Here is a 24240-nt window from a genome sequence, read left to right on the forward strand (position 1 = left end):
TTCTTTATATTTTAGAACAGCCATTTAAATCTGTCTTCAAATTGTATTGCATCTGTACGAAGACTCTGTCCTCGGGCATCATCTTTACTTTGGTTCTTTTTCTAGTTCTGTAACTGACTCAAGTGTAGTTCAATCTGTGGATTGTTTGAAGAATATCTGGTGAGAAATCAGGGAGAATCTGACAAAAGTTCAAGTTAACCAATGTTCTGCCAATAAAAGATGAGTGGTTGCACCCAGTGGGAGACAGTGCGGTTAGCCGCTATAAACAGCAACATTAAAATACTTTCTCTAAGGCCGGGGTCACACAACCATAGAATATGGACGAGTGCTATTTGAGAAAACATCGCTTAGCACTCGGACCAGTTTGACCAGCTTAGAGATGCCCTTAATCTGGTAGACTGGGACAATATCCTCAGAAATAAGAATACAGATAATAAATGGAAAATGTTTAAGAACATCCTAAATAGGCACTGTAAGCGGTTTATACCTTGTGGGAATAAAAGGACTAGAAATAGGAAAAACCCAATGTGGCTAAACAAAGAAGTAAGACAGGCAATTAACAGTAAAAAGAAAGCATTTGCACTACTAAAGCAGGATGGCACCATTGAAGCTCTAAAAAACTATAGGGAGAAAAATACTTTATCTAAAAAACTAATTAAAGCTGCCAAAAAGGAAACAGAGAAGCACATTGCTAAGGAGAGTAAAACTAATCCCAAACTGTTCTTCAACTATATCAATAGTAAAAGAATAAAAACTGAAAATGTAGGCCCCTTAAAAAATAGTGAGGAAAGAATGGTTGTAGATGATGAGGAAAAGGCTAACATATTAAACACCTTCTTCTCCACGGTATTCACGGTGGAAAATGAAATGCTAGGTGAAATCCCAAGAAACAATGAAAACACTATATTAACCCCTTCACCCCCAAGGGTGGTTTGCACGTTAATGACCGGGCCAATTTTTACAATTCTGACCACTGTCCCTTTATGAGGCTATAACTCTGGAACGCTTTGACGGATCTTGGCGATTCTGACATTGTTTTCTCGTGACATATTGTACTTCATGTTAAAGGTAAAATTTATTCGATATAACTTGCGTTTATTTGTGAAAAAAATGGAAATTTGGCGAAAATTTTGAAAATTTTGCAATTTTCCAACTTTGAATTTTTGTGCCCTTAAATCACAGACATATGTCACGCAAAATACTTAATAAGTAACATTTCCCACATGTCTACTTTACATCAGTACAATTTTGGAACCAAAATTTTTTTTTGTGACGGAGTTATAAGGGTTAAAAGTTGACCAGCAATTTCTCATTTTTACAACACCATTTTTTTTTAGGGACCACATCTCATTTGAAGTCATTTTGAGGGGTCTATATGATAGAAAATACTCAAGTGTGACACCATTCTAAAAACTGCACCCCTCAAGGTGCTCAAAACCACATTCAAGAAGTTTATTAACCCTTCAGGTGTTTCACAGGAATTTTTGGAATGTTTAAATAAAAATGAACATTTAACTTTTTTTCACACAAAATTTATTTCAGCTCCAATTTGTTTTATTTTACCAAGGGTAACAGGAGAAAATGGACCCCCAAAGTTGTTGTACAATTTGTCCTGAGTACGATGATACCCCATATGTGGGTGTAAACCATTGTTTAGGCGCATGGCAGAGCTTGGAAGGGAAGGAGCGCCATTTGACTTTTCAATGCAAAATTGACTGGAATTGAGATGGGACGCCATGTTGCGTTTGGAGAGCCCCTGATGTGCCTAAACATTGAAACTCCCTACAAGTGACACCATTTTGGAAAGTAGACCCCCTAAGGAACTTATCTAGATGTGTGGTGAGCACTTTGACCCACCAAGTGCTTCACAGAAGTTTATAATGCAGAGCCGTAAAAATAAAAAATCATATTTTTTCACAAAAATGATCTTTTCGCCCCCAATTTTTTATTTTCCCAAGGGTAAGAGAAGAAATTGGACCCCAAAAAATGTTGTGCAATTTGTCCTGAGTACGCTGATACCCCATATGTGGGTGTAAACCATTGTTTGGGCGCATGGCAGAGCTTGGAAGGGAAGGAGCGCCATTTGACTTTTCAATGCAAAATTGACTGGAATTGAGATGGGACGCCATGTTGCGTTTGGAGAGCCCCTGATGTGCCTAAACATTGAAACTCCCTACAAGTGACACCATTTTGGAAAGTAGACCCCCTAAGGAACTTATCTAGATGTGTGGTGAGCACTTTGACCCACCAAGTGCTTCACAGAAGTTTATAATGCAGAGCCGTAAAAATAAAAAATCATATTTTTTCACAAAAATGATCTTTTTGCCCCCAATTTTTTATTTTCCCAAGGGTAAGAGAAGAAATTGGACTCCAAAAAATGTTGTGCAATTTGTCCTGAGTACGCTGATACCCCATATGTGGGTGTAAACCATTGTTTGGGCGCATGGCAGAGCTTGGAAGGGAAGGAGCGCCATTTGACTTTTCAATGCAAAATTGACTGGAATTGAGATGGGACGCCATGTTGCGTTTGGAGAGCCCCTGATGTGCCTAAACATTGAAACTCCCTACAAGTGACACCATTTTGGAAAGTAGACCCCCTAAGGAACTTATCTAGATGTGTTTTGAGAGCTTTGAACCCCCAAGTGTTTCACTACAGATTATAACGCAGAGCCGTGAAAATAATTTTTTTTTTTTTTCTCAAAAATGATTTTTTAGCCCCCAGCTTTGTATTTTTACAAGGGTAAGAGAATAAATTGGACCCCAAAATTTGTTTTCCAATTTGTCCTGAGTACGCTGATACCCCATATGTGGGGGGGAACCACTGTTTGGGCGCATGACAGAGCTCGGAAGGGAAGGAGCGCCATTTGGAATGCAGACTTAAATGGATTGGTCAGCAGCCGTCACGTTGCATTTGCAGAGCCCCTGATGTACCCAAACAGTACAAACCCCCCACAAGTGACCCCATATTGGAAACTAGACCTCCCAAGGAACTTATCTAGATGTGTTTTGAGAACTTTGAACCCCCAAGTGTTTCACTAAAGTTTATAGCGCAAAGCCGTGAAAATAAAACATCTTTTTTTTCCCACAAAAATGATTTTTAGCCCCCCAAATTTTTATTTTCCTAAGGATAACAAGAGAACTTGGACCCCAGAAGTTGTTGTTCAATTTGTCCCGAGTACGCTGATAACACATATGTTGGGGTAAACCCCTTTTTGGGCGCACGGGAGAGCTCGGAAGGGAAGGAGCACTGTTTTACTTTTTCAACGCAGAATTGGCTGGAATTGAGATTGGACGCCATGTCGCGCTTGGAGAGCCCCTGATGTGCCTGGACAGTGGAAACCCCCCAATTCTACCTGAAACCCTAACCCAAACACACCCCTAACCCTAATCCCAACGGTAACCATAACCACACCCCTAGCCCTGACACACCCATAATTCTAATCCCAACCCTAATCCAAACGTAAATGTAATCCAAACCCTAACCCTAACTTTAGCCCCAACCCTAACTTTAGCCCCAACCCTAACTTTACCTCCAACCCTAGCCCTAACCCTAACCCTACCCCTAACCCTAACCCTAAACGTGACTGAAATACGTGGCACTGAAATACGTGATACGTGGCACTTAAATACGTGGCACTGAAACACGTGGCACTGAAATACGTGGCACTGAAATACGTGGCACTGAAATACGTGATACGTGGCACTTAAATACGTGGCACTGAAACACGTGGCACTGAAATACGTGGCACTGAAATACGTGGCACTGAAATACGTGATACGTGGCACTTAAATACGTGGCACTGAAACACGTGGCACTGAAATACGTGGCACTGAAATACGTGGCACTGAAATACGTGGCACTGAAATACGTGGCACTTAAATACGTGGCACTGAAATATGTGATACGTGGCACTTAAATACGTGGCACTGAAATACGTGGCACTTAAATACGTGGCACTTAAATACGTGGCACTTAAATACGTGGCACTTAAATACGTGGCACTGAAATATGTGATACGTGGCACTTAAATACGTGGCACTGAAACACGTGGCACTGAAATACGTGATACGTGGCACTGAAATACGTGGCACTGAAATACGTGGCACTGAAATACGTGCAACTGAAATACGTGGTACTAAAATATGTGGCACTGAAATACGTGATACGTGGCACTGAAATACGTGGCACTGAAACACGTGGCACTGAAATACGTGATACGTGGCACTGAAATACATGGCACTGAAATACGTGGCACTGAAATACGTGGCACTGAAATACGTGGCACTGAAATACGTGGCACTGAAATACGTGGCACTGAAATACGTGGCACTATGACTGTCAGAAAATGTTCATTAAACGGTTAGGGGTGAGGTTAGGGGTAGAGTTAGGGTTTGGATCCCTTTATCACCTTGATGGTGGTGGGTGGCTTTTCAGTGGGTGTTTTCTGTTTTTTTCGATAAAAATGCATGCGTTTTTAACGCAAACAAACGCATGTGCTTAAAAACGCAAGAAAATACTGCAGGTTGTATTTCTGAAAATGAACGCATGCAGAAAAAAAACGCATGCGTTTGAAAACGCGACCAAACGCGTACAAAAAAACGCATGCGTTTTCAATGTTAAATATAGGGAAAAAACGCATGCGTTTTTTTGTGCAAAAAACGCTGCAGACAAAAACGGAAGTGTGAAACCAGCGACGCTTTTTATAGCAAAAAAGTTTTTGCGTCTCCACATTTTGAGACCTATAATTTTTCCACATTTGCTCCACAGAGTCATGTGAGGTCTTGTTTTTTGCGGGACGAGTTGACGTTTTTATTGGTAACATTTTCGGACACGTGACCGTTTTTGATCGCTTTTTATTCCGATTTTTGTGAGGCAGAATGACCAAAAACCTGCTATTCATGAATTTCTTTTGGGAGAGGCGTTTATACCGTTCCGCGTTTGGTAAAATTGATAAAGCAGTTTTATTCGTCGGGTCAGTATGATTACAGCGATATCTCATTTATATCATTTTTTTTATGTTTTGGTGCTTTTATACGATAAAAACTATTTTATAGAAAAAATAATTATTTTGGTATCGCTTTATTCTCAGGACTATAACTTTTTTATTTTTTTGCTGATGATGCTGTATGGCGGCTTGTTTTTTGCGGGACAAGATGACGTTTTCAGCGGTACCATGGATATTTATATCAGTCTTTTTGATCGCGTGTTATTCCACTTTTTGTTCGGCGGTATGGTAATAAAGCGTTGTTTTTTGCCTCGTTTTTTTTTTTTTTTTCTTACGGTGTTTACTGAAGGGGTTAACTAGTGTGGCAGTTTTATAGGTTGGGTCGTTACGGACGTGGTGATACTAAATATGTGTACTTTTATTGTTTTTTTTTTTTAATTTAGATAAAGAAATGTATTTATGGGAATAATATATATTTTTTTTTTTTCATTATTTTGGAATATTTTTTTTTATTTTTTTTTACACATTTGGAAATTTTTTTTTTTACTTTTTTACTTTGCCCCAGGGGGGACAATACAGATCGGTGATCTGCCAGTTTGCATAGCACTCTGACAGATCACCGATCTGCGAGAAGTACAGGCTGCTTCACAGTGCCTGCTCTGAGCAGGCGTCTGTGAAGCCACCTCCCTCCCTGCAGGACCCGGATCCGCGGCCATCTTGGATCCGGGTCTGGAGCAGGCAGGGAGGGAGGTAAGACCCTCGCAGCAACGCGATCACATCGCGTTGCTGCGGGGGGCTCAGGGAAGCCCGCAGGGAGCTCCCTCCCTGCGCGATGCTTCCCTGCATCGCCGGCACATCGCGATCATGTTTGATCGCGGTGTGCCGGGGGTTAATGTGCCGGGGGCGGTCCGTGACCGCTCCTGGCACATAGTGCCGGATGTCAGCTGCGATATGCAGCCGACACCCGGCCGCGATCGGCCGCGCTCCCCCCGTGAGCGCGGCCGATCGGCTATGACGTACTATCCCGTCGGCGGTCATACGGGCCCACCCCACCTCGACGGGATAGTACGTCGGATGTCAGGAAGGGGTTAAGGGTCACCAATCTAACCCAAGAAGAGGTGCGAAACCGGCTAAATAAGATTAAAATAGATAAATCTCCGGGTCCGGATGGCATACACCCACGAGTACTAAGAGAACTAAGTAATGTAATAGATAAACCATTATTTCTTATTTTTAGGGACTCTATAGCGACGGGGTCTGTTCCGCAGGACTGGCGCATAGCAAATGTGGTGCCAATATTCAAAAAGGGCTCTAAAAGTGAACCTGGAAATTATAGGCCAGTAAGTCTAACCTCTACTGTTGGTAAAATATTTGAAGGGTTTCTGAAGGATGTTATTCTGGATTATCTCAATGAGAATAACTGTTTAACTCCATATCAGCATGGGTTTATGAGAAATCGCTCATGTCAAACCAATCTAATCAGTTTTTATGAAGAGGTAAGATATAGGCTAGACCACGGTGAGTCATTGGACGTGGTATATCTCGATTTTTCCAAAGCGTTTGATACCGTGCCGCACAAGAGGTTGGTACACAAAATGAGAATGCTTGGTCTGGGGGAAAATGTGTGTAAATGGGTTAGTAACTGGCTTAGTGATAGAAAGCAGAGGGTGGTTATAAATGGTATAGTCTCTAACTGGGTTGCTGTGACCAGTGGGGTACCGCAGGGGTCGGTATTGGGACCTGTTCTCTTTAACATATTCATTAATGATCTGGTAGATCATTTGCAGATGATACAAAACTATGTAAAGCAGGTAATACAAGAGAAGATAGTATTCTGCTACAGATGGATCTGGATAAGTTGGAAACTTGGGCTGAAAGGTGTCAGATGAGGTTTAACAATGATAAATGTAAGGTTATACACATGGGAAGAAGGAATCAATATCACCATTACACACTGAACGGGAAACCACTGGGTAAATCTGACAGGGAGAAGGACTTGGGGATCCTAGTTAATGATAAACTTACCTGGAGCAGCCAGTGCCAGGCAGCAGCTGCCAAGGCAAACAGGATCATGGGGTGCATTAAAAGAGGTCTGGATACACATTATGAGAGCATTATACTGCCTCTGTACAAATCCCTAGTTAGACCGCACATGGAGTACTGTGTTCAGTTTTGGGCACCGGTGCTAAGGAAGGATATAATGGAACTAGAGAGAGTACAAAGGAGGGCAACAAAGTTAATAAAGGGGATGGGAGAACTACAATACCCAGATAGATTAGCGAAATTAGGATTATTTAGTCTAGAAAAAAGACGACTGAGGGGCGATCTAATAACCATGTATAAGTATATAAGGGGACAAAACAAATATCTCGCTGAGGATCTGTTTATACCAAGGAAGGTGACGGGCACAAGGGGGCATTCTTTGCGTCTGGAGGAGAGAAGGTTTTTCCACCAACATAGAAGAGGATTCTTTACTGTTAGGGCAGTGAGAATCTGGAATTGCTTGCCTGAGGAGGTGGTGATGGCGAACTCAGTCGAGGGGTTCAAGAGAGGCCTGGATGTCTTCCTGGAGCAGAACAATATTGTATCATACAATTATTAGGTTCTGTAGAAGGACGTAGATCTGGGGATTTATTATGATGGAATATAGGCTGAACTGGATGGACAAATGTCTTTTTTCGGCCTTACTAACTATGTTACTATGTTGCTATGTTAATCTATAGGGCAGCTCCCATCACCGTATTTTATTCTCAGGCGTATTCGACGTGCGTGTAAAATCGCAGCATGCTCCGATTGGGCGCGTGTATTGTCCGAGACTCGCCTATGGGTGCGAGAAAAAAATCGGACACCACACGGACCATCAGTGTAGCTTGTGACAAATACGCACACATTTTCCTCATTTCAGCCCATTGAGCCATTAAATTCAATGTTGAAAATCAGTAAGAAATATAAAGCCATACGGATGTCATACGGATACATAGGTGAGAGAAAATTGCATTGCAAAAGCATTGCACAAGGATTACCACGCGGAGAACACTTGTGCGACTCTCGGCACGGAGACTTTTACCGATTTTTTCATACGTTAAGTGTGATCCCAGCCTAAAGTTGGATCTCACGTATATAAGTTGATATAAATTCCGTCTTCTTATATAATATCTAGTGAATTTCACAAATCGCTGCTTAAAGGGATTGTCCCAGAATTTTTTTTCTTTTTCTCTTAATACCAGATTGCAGGCACAGACAATAACATACACCAATACTTAGGCTATGTGCACACGTTGCAGATTTAGATGCGGATCCGCAGCGTTTTTGGCCACACGGATTTGCATCAAATCCGCAGTGTAGTGCACAGCCAATGTTAATCTATGGGAAATGGAGATTTGTTGTGTACATGCTGCAGAAAAATCCGCACAAACACAGCAGTGTTTTTTTTCCGCAGCATGTCAATTCTTTTTGTAGATGTGCAGCGTTTCTGCACCCATTGACTTCCATTGAATCAGGCACATCCGCAGCAAAACCGCAGGTCTAAAAAAGATTTGTGGATTTGCTGCAGATGTAGGTGCTAGAAACTCTGCAGATCGGGAGGAGGGAAGAGTGTGGGCGGAGCTATGTGCTTGTATGTGTGTGTGCGGTGTCTGTGTGAATCTGTGTTCGGGTGTGTGCGGGGCTGTGTGTGTGTCTGTGTGTAGGCAAACATCGTCTGATGGCACGACTAATCCCACCCGACTATGCCTGCTACAGTGACACCATTAGCCAATGATGGGAAAGTAGTCCAATCATCCGGCTAATGTGTTGAATGTTAAAAAAAACACATACAGTACACATATAGTACATACCTACCATATACACCTAATCCTCGAAGCTATCGATCATCTGCAAATAAAATTAAAATAATAAACAATATACTCCCTGTGTCCGACATAATCCAATTAATAACGATTGTCCCACAACAATCTCCTGTGGAGAGCTGTCACATCAGCAGATGCTACCGCGCTCCAGGGGTTCCAGGATACAATGACGGAGATAATCCTCCGCACTGTATCACTCTGCATACGACAGGTCACCTGAGTTCACCTGTCACTTGAGGCACTACAGCGTGAGAATTTTCTCACGGCTGTAGTGCCGTAAAATGAACTCCGATGATACACTGCAGGAGGGTTATCTATGGTCAGTGTGTCATCGGAGGCCCTAGAGAGCGGTCACATCTGCTGATGTGACCACTCTATAGGGGAGATTGTCCTGGGACACTCGTTATTAAAGAGGGACTGCGTCGGACCAAGGAGTATTTGTTTGATTTTTTTAATTTTTTGCAGGTGCTCAATGGCTTCGATTGGATTAGGCATGGAATAAAAATGATGAAAAAAGGTATAGTGTTTTATTTCATTAAAATACTTTTTTCTGGCTGTGTCTTTTTTTTTTACCCATTAATAACTTAATTAAGAGAGAGGCTAAGTGCCAGAATTGGCACATCGTACAGATCCGCCAAGTCTGGGGCGGCTGAGTGCTGGTATTTGTAGCCGGGGGGGCAATATCCATGGCCCCTCTCTAGGCCATGAATATCAGCCTGCAGCTGTCTGCGTAGCCTTTTCTGGCTATAAATTATAAGGGGACCCAACGTCATTTTTTTGGGGGGGATCCCCCTATTTTAATAGCCAGTAAAGGCTAAATCATTTGTGGGCTGATATTCATAGCCTGGGAAGCTCCATGTGAGTATTAACCCCTTCCCAGGCTAGAAATATTGGCCCCCGGCCATCGGCTTTCCCTCTCTGGTGCACAAAATTGCGTGGAAGCCCAGGCCATTTTTTTTTTTAAATTAAAGATATTGCGTGCAGATTTTGTGAGTGTGTGTCTTTAACTATTTATGTACCATTTTTATCTATCATCTACCTATATCTGTCTATATCTATCTATGCATCATCTATCTACAGTATATCTGTCTATCTATCTACACTGCAAAAGAAAATAAAGGGAACACTTAAACAACAGATTATAACTCCAAGTAAATCAAACTTCTGTGAAATCAAACTGTCCACTTAGGGAGCAACACTGTTTGACAATCAATTTCACATGCTGTTATGCAAATGGAATAGACAACAGATGGAAATTATGGGCAATTATCAAGACACACTCAATAAAGGAGTGGTTCTGCAGGTGGGGACCACATACCACATCTCAGTACAGCTTTCTGGCTGATGTTTTGGTCACTTTTGAATGTTGGCTGTGCTTTCACACTTGTGGTAGCATGAGATGGACTCTATAACCCACACAAGTGGCTCAGGTAGTGCAGCTCATCCAGGATGGCACATCAATGCAAGCTGTGACAAGATGGTTTGCTGTGTCTGTCAGCATAGTGTCCAGAGGCTGGAGGTGCTACCAGGAGACAGGCCAGTACACTAGGAGATGTGGAGGGGGCCGTAGGAAGGCAACAACCCAGCAGCAGGACCGCTACCTCAGCCTTTGTTCAAGGAGGAGCCCTGCAAAATGACTTCAAGCAGGCCACAAATGTGCATGTGACTGCACAATCGGTTAGAACTCGACTCCATGAGGATGGTCTGAGTGCCCGACGTCCACAGATGGGGTTGTGCTCACAGCCCAACACCGTGCAGGACGCTTGGCATTTGCCACAGGACACCAGGATTGGCAAATTCGCCACTGGCGCCCTGTGCTCTTCACAGATGAAAACAGGTTCACACTGAGCACATGTGTCAGATGTGCTCATCTGGAGATGCCGTGGAGAGCGATTTGCTGCTTGCAACATCTTTCAGCATGACCGGTTTGGCAGTGGGTCAGTAATGGTGTGGGATGGCATTTCCTTGGAGGGCAGCACATCCCTCTATATGCTCGCCAGAGGTAGCCTGACTGCCATTAGGTACCGAGATGAGATCCTCAGACCCCTTGTGAGACCATATGCTGGTGCGGTTGGCCCTGGGTTCCTCCTAATGAAGGACAATGCTAGACCTCATTTGGCTGGAGTGTGTCAGCAGTTCCTGCAAGATGAAGGCATTGAAGCTATGGACTTGCCCACCCATTCCCCAGACCTGAATCCGATTGAACATATCTGGGACATCATGCCTCGCACCATCTACCAACATCACGTTGCACCACAGACTGTCCAGGAGTTGGCGGATGCTTTAGGCCAGGTCTGGGAGGAGATCCCTCAGGAGACAATCCGCCGCCTCATCAGGAGCATACCCAGGCATTGTAGGGAGGTCATACAGGCACGTGGAGGCCACACACACTACTGAGCATCATTTCCTTGTCTTGAGGCATTTCCGCTGAAGTTGGACAAGCCTGTAATTTGATTTTCCACTTTGATTTTGAGTATCATTCTAAATCCAGACCTCCATGGGATATTAATTTAGATTTACATTGATCATTTCTATGTTTTGATGTTCTCAACACATTCCACTATGTAATGAATAAAGATTTGCAACTGAAATATTTCATTCAGTGATATCTAGGATGTGCTATTTTAGTGTTACCTTTATTTTTTTGAGCAGTGTATATTTGTCTATCTATCTATCTATCTATCTATCTATCTATCTATCTATCTATCTATCTATCTATCTCTGTCTATCTATCTGTGTGTGTGTAAACACTATTCTTTCATGGAGTATGTAAAATAAGAGGTTGGACAAAGAAATGACATCACAATTCCTTTTTTTTTTAAATAATATATTATTATTTAGGTTGCAAAAACACATACAAATCCACATGAAAAAAAACATCAAATCAGCATCAAAAACGCACAGATTTTTACTGCGTTTTCTGCCAAGAGGTGCAGATTCTGTGCAGAAAATTCTGCAGGCAAATCTGCAACGTGTGCACATACCATTATCCTCCCTACGTTCAGCATGGCTGCTCCGCTATGTTTTTGCCAACATTGACGTCATGAGTAGTGTTGAGCGATACCATCCGATATGCAAAGGTATCGGTATCGGATTGTATCGGCCGATATCCCAAAAATATCGGATACCAATGCATATCAATGGGACACAAAGTATCGGAATGGTTCCAAGGGTCTGAAGGAGAGGAAACTCTCCTTCAGGCCCTGGGATCCATATTCATGTATAAAATAAATAATAAAAATAAAAAATATTGATATACTCACCCCTCCGGCGGCCCCTGCTCTTAGCGGTGCCTCCGATCCTAAGAATGCAGCGTTAAGGACCTTCGATGACGTCGCGGCTTGTGATTGGTCGCGTGAGCGGTCACATGAGCGGTCACGTGACCAATCACAAGCCGCGACGTCATCGAAGGTCCTTAACGCTGCATTCTTAGGATCGGAGGCACCGCTAAGAGCAGGGGCTGCCGGAGGGGTGAGTATATCAATATTTTATATTTTTATTATTTATTTTATACATGAATATGGATCCCAGGGCCTGAAGGAGAGTTTCCTCTCCTTCAGACCCTGGGAACCATACACACCGCACACTTCTGATTCCGATTTCCGATATCACAAAAATATCGGAACTCGGTATCGGAATTCCGATACCGCAATTATCGGCCGATACCCGATACTTGCGGTATCGGAATGCTCAACACTAGTCATGAGCTGCTAAACTCCGTGACTGGCTGCAGTGGTCAAATCCTCTGGAGTCGTGACATCATCACTGCAGCCTGTCAGCAATGACAATAAGCACAGAGGTGTCGATGGACCTGGGGACAGAGGAGTATTATTTTATGTTTGAACCCTCATTATAATAAGAAAAAATCCAGGAGAACCTCTTTAAAGAGTGACAAGACTGTATGGCACCAATTTGACATTTAATGTCACGGGGAGAGTAGGTGAGCGAGAGCTAATAACCCGGGCCCCTGCAATTTCCCTCAGACTAGGGAAATCCTGACTGACCCTCTACCTGGAGTTTACACTGATGGTGTGCATGTCCAGGCCTCGAACCTCACCCTGTCTCCTGTTTCACCCCTAGACTGAAACCTCCGACCACCACCCAGTGAAGAGGTAATTCACCAATACCCACAGTTAGCACAGACAAGGATAAAGGAAAACATACACCACGCCGCAGACACTCAGGAATACACTATAAATGTGCAGGGCAAAATAAATACAAATATAGGAAGGAGTAAATAAGACAAAGGAAAATACACCACCAGCAACAAATCTCCAACAACCAGCTCTCCACTCCAGACCGAGATAACAACGCACAAGACAGAAGCTATAATCGGCGACGCCCAATGATCAGGAGAACTATTTAAAGGCAATGGGCATGCCCCAGCTTCCAATCCGAGGATCAGGTAAATTAACCCCGGAACAGCTAGATAAAATGTAGCCGACGCCAATGAGCAAATAGTGGTCAAAAGCGGAATTACCGCTGTCTGTCAAACGACCTGGTCTGAACAGCGTCCGACATGACAGTACCCCGCCTTCTACGAGGGACCCCAGGGCCCTCACGGCTTATAGGACCCGGCTTGTCTGGATGGCGACGATGAAAAAACCTGACCAGCCGATCCGCATGAATGTCCGAGGCTGGTACCCAGGACCTCTCCTCAGGCCCATAACCACGCCAGTGTACCAAGTACTGTAAAGTGCGGTGCAATACACGAAAGTCAACCACCTTGGAGACTTCAAACTCCAAATTACCATCCACCAAGACTGGAGGTGGCATAGGCGCCGCGTCCACAGAACCCACCACCTTCTTTAGAAGAGACCTGTGGAACACGTTGTGTATCTTATACACCGTAGGGAGCTCCAATCGGTACGCTACTGGGTTAATGACGGCGGTGACCCTAAATGGACCAATAAACCGTGGACCCAATTTAAGGGACGGTATTTTGAGTCTTATGTTTTTTGTGGATAACCACATCCAGTCATCCACACTCAGGTCCGGACCTGGCACACGCCTACTGTCAGCCACACGTTTGTACCTAGCACCCACACTCAACAGGCGCTGTTTAACTCTTCTCCAGACTGATGACAATTGTGCTCCTAACTGGTCCTCCTCCGGAACGCCGGAAGAGCCCCTCTGACTCAACATACAAAATTGAGGATGTAGCCCGTAAACACAAAAAAACGGAGACTCCCCAGACGACTCCTGGCGGTGATTATTGATGGCAAACTCAGCCAAAGGAAGAAAGGTAGACCACTCCTCCTGGTTATCAGAGACAAAGCAGCGTAAGTACTGTTCCAAATTTTGGTTCATACGCTCAGTCTGACCATTTGACTGAGGATGAAACGCCGAAGAATGAGACAACTTGATCCCCAGCCGTGAGCAAAATGCTTTCCAAAATTTTGCCACAAACTGAGTACCCCTATCAGACACGATGTCAGACGGAACCCCATGAAGTCTGACCACCTCCTGCACAAATACCTGAGCCAGAGTCTTAGCATTAGGCAACGAAGGCAAAGACACAAAGTGCGACATTTTTGAAAACCGATCAACAATCACCAAGATGACCGTGTTCCCAACTGAGGAGGGCAAATCAGTGATTAAATCCATGGAGATTTCCGTCCACGGCTTACTAGGTACCTCAAGAGGAAGTAGTGTGCCAACAGGACGGGAGCGGGGCGTCTTAGACCCAACGCACGTGGTACAAGCTGACACGTATGAGACCACGTCCTGTCGGATCTTGGGCCACCAAAACCGACGTGACACCAACTCCAAAGTACCTCTAACCCCTGGGTGGCCAGCCAGCACAGCATCATGATGTTCCGCCAAAACCTTTAAGCGGAGATGAAGCGGTACAAAAGATTTGTTGATGGGAAGCTCAGATGGTACCTCCTCCTGAGTCTCGGCAATCTCAGCCTCAACCTCAGTAGTGAGAGCCGAAACCACAACACCCTTTTGGAGGATGGGTACTGGATCCTCCCAAGGTTCTCCCCCCGGAAAACACCTGGACAGGTGGACATCCGCCTTAGTGTTTTTAGACCCCGGTCTATAAGTGACAACAAAATTGAACCGCGTGAAAAACAATGCCCAGCGAGCCTGCCTGGGGAACAGACGCTTGGCTAACTCCAAATACAGCAGATTCTTATGATCGGTAATAACAGTTACCTGATGTACCGACCCCTCCAAGAAGTGTCGCTATTCCTCAAAGGCCAACTTAATTGCCAACAACTCCCTGTTGCCGATATCGTAGTTACGTTCGGCGGACGACAGTTTCTTGGAGAAATAGGCGCATGGACGCAAATCACTCAAAGATGAGCCTTGTGATAGTACCGCCCCCGCACCAACCTCAGACGCATCGACTTCCACAACAAAGGGTTTTGATACATCTGGCTGCACAAGAATGGGGGCTGAAACAAAACTGTTCTTAAGAAATGCAAATGCGCGCACAGCAGCCTCAGGCCAAACAGAGAAATTGGTACCCTTTTTAGTCATGTCAGTTAGCGGTTTAGCAATGATGGAAAAATCCTTGATAAATTTCCTATAGTAGTTAGAAAACCCAAGGAACCGCTGAAGTGCTTTCAGGTTATCAGGACGTTCCCAATGCAGCACCGCTTGTACCTTAGCGGCGTCCATTTTAAACCCAGAAGCAGACATAATATAACCCAATATAACCCAAGAAAGGCAACTCTTGAACAGAAAATACACATTTCTCAAGATTAGCATACAGCTTACCCTCTCTGAGAAGCTGTAACACCTGCCTGACATGATCTAAATGAGCATCACGGTCGCAAGAGTATATGAGAATGTCATCTAGGTACACGATAACGAATTTCCCCAAAACATGCGAGAACACATCATTGATGAAATGTTGGAACACTGCAGGTGCGTTAGTCAACCCAAATGGCATCACCAAATTTTCAAAATTACCCTCAGGGGTATTAAAAGCCGTCTTCCACTCATCACCTTGACGGACTCTTATGAGGTTGTACGCCCCCCTGACGTCAAGCTTGGTAAACCACTTAGCACCTGCCACCTGGTTGAACAAATCTGGTATCAGTGGCATAGGGTATGGATCACGAACCGTAATCTGGTTCAACTCCCTGAAATCCAAACACGGGCGTAAACCGCCATCTTTCTTCTTCACGAAGAAGAACCCTGCTGCCACCGGCGAGGATGACGGCCTGATGTGTCCTTTGCTCAAGCTTTCAGCAATGTAATATTTTAACGCTTGTCTCTCCGGACCGGAGATGTTAAACATCCTTGCTTTAGGCAATTTGGCCCCTGGTTTAAACCTGATAGAATAGTCATAGGGACGATGTGGCGGCAACGCTGAACAACCCTTCTCAGAGAACACATCCACAAAATCCAGAAGTGACTCCGGAACGCTTGAAGTCACCGCAGCCACACATGTGGCCAGGCAATTCTCCTGGCAGAACTCACTCCACTGAATTATGTCCTGAGTTTTCCAATCAATTACCGGGTTGTGCATAGACAACCAAGGAAAACCCAAAACCACCTGAGCAAGATTCCTGAGCATCTTACATGTAACCCGCTCGGAATGTAGAACTCCAATGTGGAGTTTCACCTCAGCCACAAATTCAGTAATCTCCCCCTGAGAGAGAGGAGCAGCATTGATGGTGACCACGCAGATAGGATGAGACAGTTTTTCAATCCTAAAACCTGCTGTGCGCGCAAACTCCTCATCAATGAGATTTGTGGCTGAACCACTATCCACAAAAACAGTAATTGGCAGCTCACTGCCAGCGATAAAAACCTTAGCAGGGAGCATGCATTGTGAAACCACCATGGAGGATATACATAAGCTCAGCTTGGTCTCCTCCACACCCTCTGAGCTTAGAAGTTTTCCGCCGTTGCGTTTTTCTTTGACAGCAGAGGACAGATGTTAATAAAATGACCAGTTTTACCACAGTAAAAACAGGCTCCCTGCTTCCTGAGCTCAGGGACTCGACGCTTCACATGTGACACCCCTGCGATTTGCATAGGCTCCGTGGGTTCACCTGCAGCAACCTCACGTGAACCTAAACCCTCTCCCATAGGCGGTGTCTCATGCTCCCCGATGCAAACGACGACCAATGCGGACAACCAGACTCATAGCGGAATCTAGAGAAGCAGGAGTCTCGTACATCAGAAGGGCTTTTTTAACCCTTCCAGAAATCCCATGTATAAACTTACTCCGCAATGCTGGATCATTCCATTGTGTATCGATCGCCCAGCGACGAAATTCAGAACAGTAATCCTCTGCAACTCGCTCCCCCTGGCGAATAGTGCGTATCTTAGACTCTGCTAGAGCCATTCTGTTCATTCAGGTTCATCGTAGATTTTCCCAAGAGAGGAAAAAACACTCTCCACAGAGTCAAATGCAGCAGAATCAGATGGCAAAGAAAACGCCCATGCTTGGGGATCCCCGCTTAACAATGACAACACCAGGCCCACACGCTGAGCCTCATTACCTGAGGAGATCGGGCGCATACGGAAATATAGTTTGCAAGCCTCACGAAAAGAAACAAATTTACTGCGTTCCCCAGCAAATTTTTCAGGCAAAGGAAATTTAGGCTCAGCAACTCTTCCTGTCGCTCCTGCTTGCACATTAGATACTGCTAGTCCCTGTTGCTGTACTGCCCCCTCAACTTAGTGACCTGTAGGGACAGCACCTCCAACTGGCGGGTTGTGGAAGTCATGGGATCCATGACCAACACAAAAAAAAAGAAACCCTTTTTTTTTTGTTGGGCCGATTATAATGTCACAGGGAGACTAGGTGAGCGAGAGCTAATAACCCGGGCCCCTGCAATTTCCCTCAGACTAGGGAAATCCTGACTGACCCTCTACCTGGAGTTTACACTGATGGTGTGCATGTCCAGGCCTCGAACCTCACCCTGTCTCCTGTTTCACCCCTAGGCTGAAACCTCCGCTCACCACCCAGTGAAGAGGTAATTCACCAATACCCACAGTTAGCACAGACAAGGATAAAGGAAAATATACACCACGCCGCAGACACTCAGGAATACACTATAAATGTGCAGGGCAAAATAAATACAAATATAGGAAGGAGTAAATAAGACAAAGGAAAATACACCACCAGCAACGAATCTCCAACAACCAGCTCTCCACTCCAGACCGAGATAACAACGCACAAGACAGAAGCTATAATCTGCGACGCCCAATGATCAGGAGAGCTATTTAAAGGCAATGGGCATGGCCCAGCTTCCAGTCCGAGGATCAGGTAAATTAACCCCGGAACAGCTAGATAAAATCTAGCCGACGACAATGAGCAAATAGTGGTCAAAAGCGGAATTACCGCTGTCTGTCGAACGACCTGGTCTGAACAGCGTCCGACATGACATTTAATCATTGTATAATGCAGATTAGAAGTATTATATCTTTGTCACCACAGCAGAACAATCACACAAGTATCATTGTGAAACTCTTAGGCCACGTTCACACGTTCAGTATTGGTCAGTATTTTACCTCAGTATTATTTGTAAGCCAAAACCAGGAGTGGGTGATAAATACAGAAGTGGTGATGTGTTTCTATTATAATTTTCCTCTGACTGTCCCACTCCTAAAACTATTGTGACATCATTATATTAGAATCCAGGACGGCATCTTTGTCATCACAGTTTGAATTTAGATGTAAAAATGTGGAGTATAACCTTTATGATATCATCTAAGTTTAACTCCTTCCAGTCAAAGCCCATTTTCACCTTTGACGAGGCCAAATTTTTCAACTGTGACCAGTATCACTTTATAAGGCAATAACTCTGGAGCATCCGCATATCCCATGATTTTAAGATTGTTTTTTGGGATATTGTACTTTACGGTAGTGGAAAATGTAGGTTGTTATAGTTTGCATTTATTTATGAAAATAATAATTTGACAACAAAAATTTGCAGTTTTCGAACTTTGAATGTTTACGAATTTAAACCAGTCATACCACACAATATATAATAAATAACCTTTATCACATATCTACATTACATCCGCATCATTCTTGAAAAGACTAGTTAGATGTTAAAAGGGTTACAATTTTAGCAGCAATTTTTCATTTTTTTCAATGCAATTTACAAAAAAAAAAACTATATTTTTAAAGTCCACTTTGTTTAACAATATCTTTTTATTTGGTTTTAACAAAATAACAACAAACCGTGTATACAATACTGACAAACATTGAAGTCTACATAGGGATTAAACGTGCAGAAAATAAAATACAACATAACAAACAGGGCTATAGTCAACAGATTTCAAGGATTACAATCATTAATAACTACTATTAAATTAGAACAATATTTTCTGGATGATTCAACCAACTCTTACAATAAACATGGAAAACTTGTAACTTATTATTTTTGTGAGCTATCATTTTTTCAAAAGCACAAGTTTTATTTATCAATTGTATTATCTCTTTTTTGGCAGGAATTCCTGGGGACGTCCAATACCTTGTAATCGATACTTTTGTAGATAGAAGAATTTGTGAGGCAATCACTCTGCCATTGGAGAGGATAGAATGTATAGCTAATAGTGATTAGAGAGTGTACTCGTTGCTCGAGTTTTCCCGAGCATGCTCAGGTGATCTCCGAGTATTTGTTAGTGTTTGGAGATTTAGTTTTCATCCCAGCAGCTGAATGATTTACAGCTTCTACCCAGCCTGAGTACATGTGGGGGTTGCCTGGTTGCTAGGGAATTCCCATATGTAATCAAGCTGGCTAGTAGCTGTAAATCATTCAGCTGCCGGGATGAAAACAAAATCTCCGAGCACTAACAAATACTCGGAGGTCACCCGAGCGTGCTCGGGAAAACCCGAACAACGAGTACACTCACTCATCACTACTAACTAACAAAAGTAATGCTAAAGAAGGAGATGGTTTTATTTTTTGGTGGAGTAGAGAAGAGATCAGATGAAAAGTAAACAATCAAGTGGAAGTGATTACTGGACAGCTCTAAAATATGTGGATTAAAGAACCTTTTTGGCCACAGTTACGCCAGCAGAGTTTAGTAGAAGAGGGGAACAGAGAGTAAAGCCTCATTGGGGTATAATACCATCTTAAAACTGTTTTCATTTAGGACTCAAGATAAGAGGCACATTTGAAGGTGTGAGCTGCAAAAACAAGTGAGCTTGTCCATTCACTGATCGAGAATGTCTTATTCAATTCTTTTTCCCACGATAAAAAGGGAGTCGACTTTATAAAAACATTTTTCGTGTCTATTAAATTATATATAGGTTTTAGGCCCACTTTATTGGATGCAACATTTGAAAAAGTCAATATTAATCCTGAGTTAACCATTTCCTCTGATATCGGAAAATGTTGTAATGTGTGCCGAATTTGGAGATATTTATAAAACTCTTTATTGGGAATTTTGAAATGATAATGTAAAGAAGCAAAAGACAGGAGGCTAGGGACTTCATACAAGTCTTTCACTAGTACAATGCCTTGTTTTGTCCAATCTATAATATTAATATCTGGTATTAAGAGTTCTAAGGTTTCCAATGGATTTATGGACATAACAGGGGCTGAGATGTTAGAACCTTTCTTATGGAATGCTTTCCAGCAGGAAATTGGGAGGAATATGGTCAGGAACAGAGGATAAGTTATAAAGTGAGGAATAATATTCCTTAAATTTATTTGCAATATTTTTAGAGCTGAATAATTTCTGTTGTTGACTGCCATTTTTGAGATAGGGGATTTTTGCTTTAATTTCTCTAGATTTTAGTCTATTCTCCAACAATTTCCCAGCTTTGTTGTCTTGAGAATAATAATGAGCTTTTATTTTCTGAAGATTTCTTTCATATTTATACAATAAACATTCTCTCGATTGAATTTGAAGATTACATAGTTTACCAGCTTTTTCTCTACTGAAGGAACGTTTAAGACTTTTAGATCGTTGGAATTTCATTGAATTTTGTATCCCTTTCTCTTTTAATTTTATGGCCTAGTTTAATAAGAATCCCTCGCATGTATGCATTGTGTGAGTTCCATAGGAGGAAAGGACTATCTACTGAATTGGCGTTAATTTAAAAAAAATTCTTGTAGATTCTTTTTGAGGTACTCTACGTTTTTGTGGAGAGGATAAAAGATACGAATTAGCTTTCCAAAGATAAGAGGGAGGGGATGAGTGTCTCTCCTCCACATGTAACATTAACGGGGCATGGTCCGACCATGTAATGAGGTCTATGGACGAGAAGAAGGAATAATCTTGGAGAGCCCCATAGGACCGTGGGGTACTTGGAACTGGGTCGGCACAGTTCTTAAGGGGATGTGTCACGGCAGCAATGACCCGGTCCCTGGTCCTGGGCATCCAATTAAAGGGGATGAAGTGTAGTGGAAAATAAAGTCTATGGGGAATTGTTTGTGACACCACTTGTGGTACTCGGTCAGGGATGGCCAACGCTGCTTAAAGGGGACCACTAGGGCTGATGGTGTTTCAGCAGTGATGGTTCTGCTCCCCACAGGTAGAGCTTAGTCCCCAGGGCAGTTAGAGATATTTTGTAGAGTTCTGATGGTGGTAGTGGTGGTTCAGGGCTTAGGGTGCAGGAAATAATTGGAGGACACAGGGTTTTCAGTATCCTTTACCCTTAACTGGTGAACTTCAGGTGCAGTCCGGGGCACAGGTTACAGGTGTAGATGGGGTCCAGGTGGCCTGGGAGTAACTTGGGATCAATTTTGCCAGGTGGATTCGGAGGCCTTCCTTCTGCGCTGAATTCTCTGTCCCTGGCTGCCTGAAGCTTTATACAGGTTCCTCTCAGTGTCTGTTCCTCCTAACCTGTGGTTAACAGCATGAGCCTTTCATGGGCACTTTCTTCTCACTGGCAGCCCCAGGCTCCGGACTTGCTGTGGTGCCTCCAGGTATTAGATGGGTGTTATGGTTCTCAATGGCAAGAGAACATAGCCCAGCAAACATAAGAACTAGCTCTTGGAAGGATGGAAACTAAACTGACCATGAACTACACCTGCCGCACAACTAACAGTAGCCGGGTAGCGTTGCCTGCGTTTTATCCCTAGACGCCCAGCGCCGGCCGGAGGACTAACTAATCCTGGCAGAGGAAAATACAGTCCTGGCTCACCTCTAGAGAAATTTCCCCGAAAGGCAGACAGAGGCCCCCACATATATTGGCGGTGATTTTAGATGAAATGACAAACGTAGTATGAAAATAGGTTTAGCAAAATTGAGGTCCGCTTACTAGATAGCAGGAAGACAGAAAGGGTTTTCAGCTGACCATGAAAGTGCCCTATCAAAACACCATCCTGAAATTACTTTAAGACTCTAGTATTAACTCATAACATCAGAGTGGCAATTTCAGATCACAAGAGCTTTCCAGACACAGAAACGAAACTACAGCTGTGAACTGGAACAAAATGCAAAAACAAACGAGGACTAAAGTCCAACTTAGCTGGAAGTTGTCTAGCAGCAGGAACATGCACAGAAAGGCTTCTGATTACAATGTTGACCGGCATGGAAGTGACAGAGGAGCAAGGCTAAATAGCGACTCCCAAATCCTGATGGGAACAGGTGAACAGAGGGGATGATGCACACCAGTTCAATTCCACCAGTGGCCACCGGGGGAGCCCAAAATCCAATTTCACAACAGTACCCCCCCCTCAAGGAGGGGGCACCGAACCCTCACCAGAACCACCAGGGCGATCAGGATGAGCCCTATGAAAGGCACGGACCAGATCGGAGGCATGAACATCAGAGGCAGTCACCCAAGAATTATCCTCCTGACCGTATCCCTTCCATTTGACCAGATACTGGAGTTTCCGTCTGGAAACACGGGAGTCCAAGATTTTTTCCACAACGTACTCCAACTCGCCCTCAACCAACACCGGAGCAGGAGGCTCAACGGAAGGCACAACCGGTACCTCATACCTGCGCAATAATGACCGATGAAAAACATTATGAATAGAAAAAGATGCAGGGAGGTCCAAACGGAAGGACACAGGGTTAAGAATCTCCAATATCTTGTACGGGCCGATGAACCGAGGCTTAAACTTGGGAGAAGAAACCCTCATAGGGACAAAACGAGAAGACAACCACACCAAGTCCCCAACACAAAGCCGAGGACCAACCCGACGCCGGCGGTTGGCAAAAAGCTGAGTCTTCTCCTGGGACAACTTCAAATTGTCCACTACCTGCCCCCAAATCTGATGCAACCTCTCCACCACAGCATCCACTCCAGGACAATCCGAAGATTCCACCTGACCAGAAGAAAATCGAGGATGAAACCCCGAATTACAGAAAAAGGGAGACACCAAGGTGGCAGAGCTGGCCCGATTATTGAGGGCAAACTCCGCTAAAGGCAAAAAAGCAACCCAATCATCCTGATCTGCAGACACAAAACACCTCAAATATGTCTCCAAGGTCTGATTCGTCCGCTCGGTCTGGCCATTAGTCTGAGGATGGAAAGCAGACGAGAAAGACAAATCTATGCCCATCCTAGCACAGAATGCTCGCCAAAATCTAGACACGAATTGGGTACCTCTGTCAGAAACGATATTCTCCGGAATACCATGCAAACGGACCACATTTTGAAAAAACAGAGGAACCAACTCGGAAGAAGAAGGCAACTTAGGCAGGGGAACCAAATGGACCATCTTAGAGAAACGATCACACACCACCCAAATGACAGACATCTTCTGAGAAACAGGAAGATCCGAAATAAAATCCATCGAGATGTGCGTCCAGGGCCTCTTCGGGATAGGCAAGGGCAACAACAATCCACTAGCCCGAGAACAACAAGGCTTGGCCCGAGCACAAACGTCACAAGACTGCACGAAGCCTCGCACATCTCGAGACAGGGAAGGCCACCAGAAGGACCTTGCCACCAAATCCCTGGTACCAAAGATTCCAGGATGACCTGCCAACGCAGAAGAATGAACCTCAGAAATGACTTTACTGGTCCAATCATCAGGAACAAACAGTCTACCAGGTGGGCAACGATCAGGTCTATCCGCCTGAAACTCCTGCAAGGCCCGCCGCAGGTCTGGAGAAACGGCAGACAATATCACTCCATCCTTAAGGATACCTGTAGGTTCAGAATTACCAGGGGAGTCAGGCTCAAAACTCCTAGAAAGGGCATCCGCCTTAACATTCTTAGAACCCGGCAGGTAGGACACCACAAAATTAAACCGAGAGAAAAACAACGACCAGCGCGCCTGTCTAGGATTCAGGCGTCTGGCGGACTCAAGATAAATCAAATTTTTGTGGTCAGTCAATACCACCACCTGATGTCTAGCCCCCTCAAGCCAATGACGCCACTCCTCAAAAGCCCACTTCATGGCCAAAAGCTCCAGATTCCCAACATCATAATTCCGCTCGGCGGGCGAAAATTTACGCGAGAAAAAAGCACAAGGTCTCATCACGGAGCAATCGGAACTTCTCTGCGACAAAACCGCCCCAGCTCCGATTTCAGAAGCGTCGACCTCAACCTGAAAAGG

This window comes from Ranitomeya variabilis, chromosome 1 (genome assembly GCF_051348905.1).
Source record: "Ranitomeya variabilis isolate aRanVar5 chromosome 1, aRanVar5.hap1, whole genome shotgun sequence".
Taxonomy (NCBI): domain Eukaryota; kingdom Metazoa; phylum Chordata; class Amphibia; order Anura; family Dendrobatidae; genus Ranitomeya; species Ranitomeya variabilis.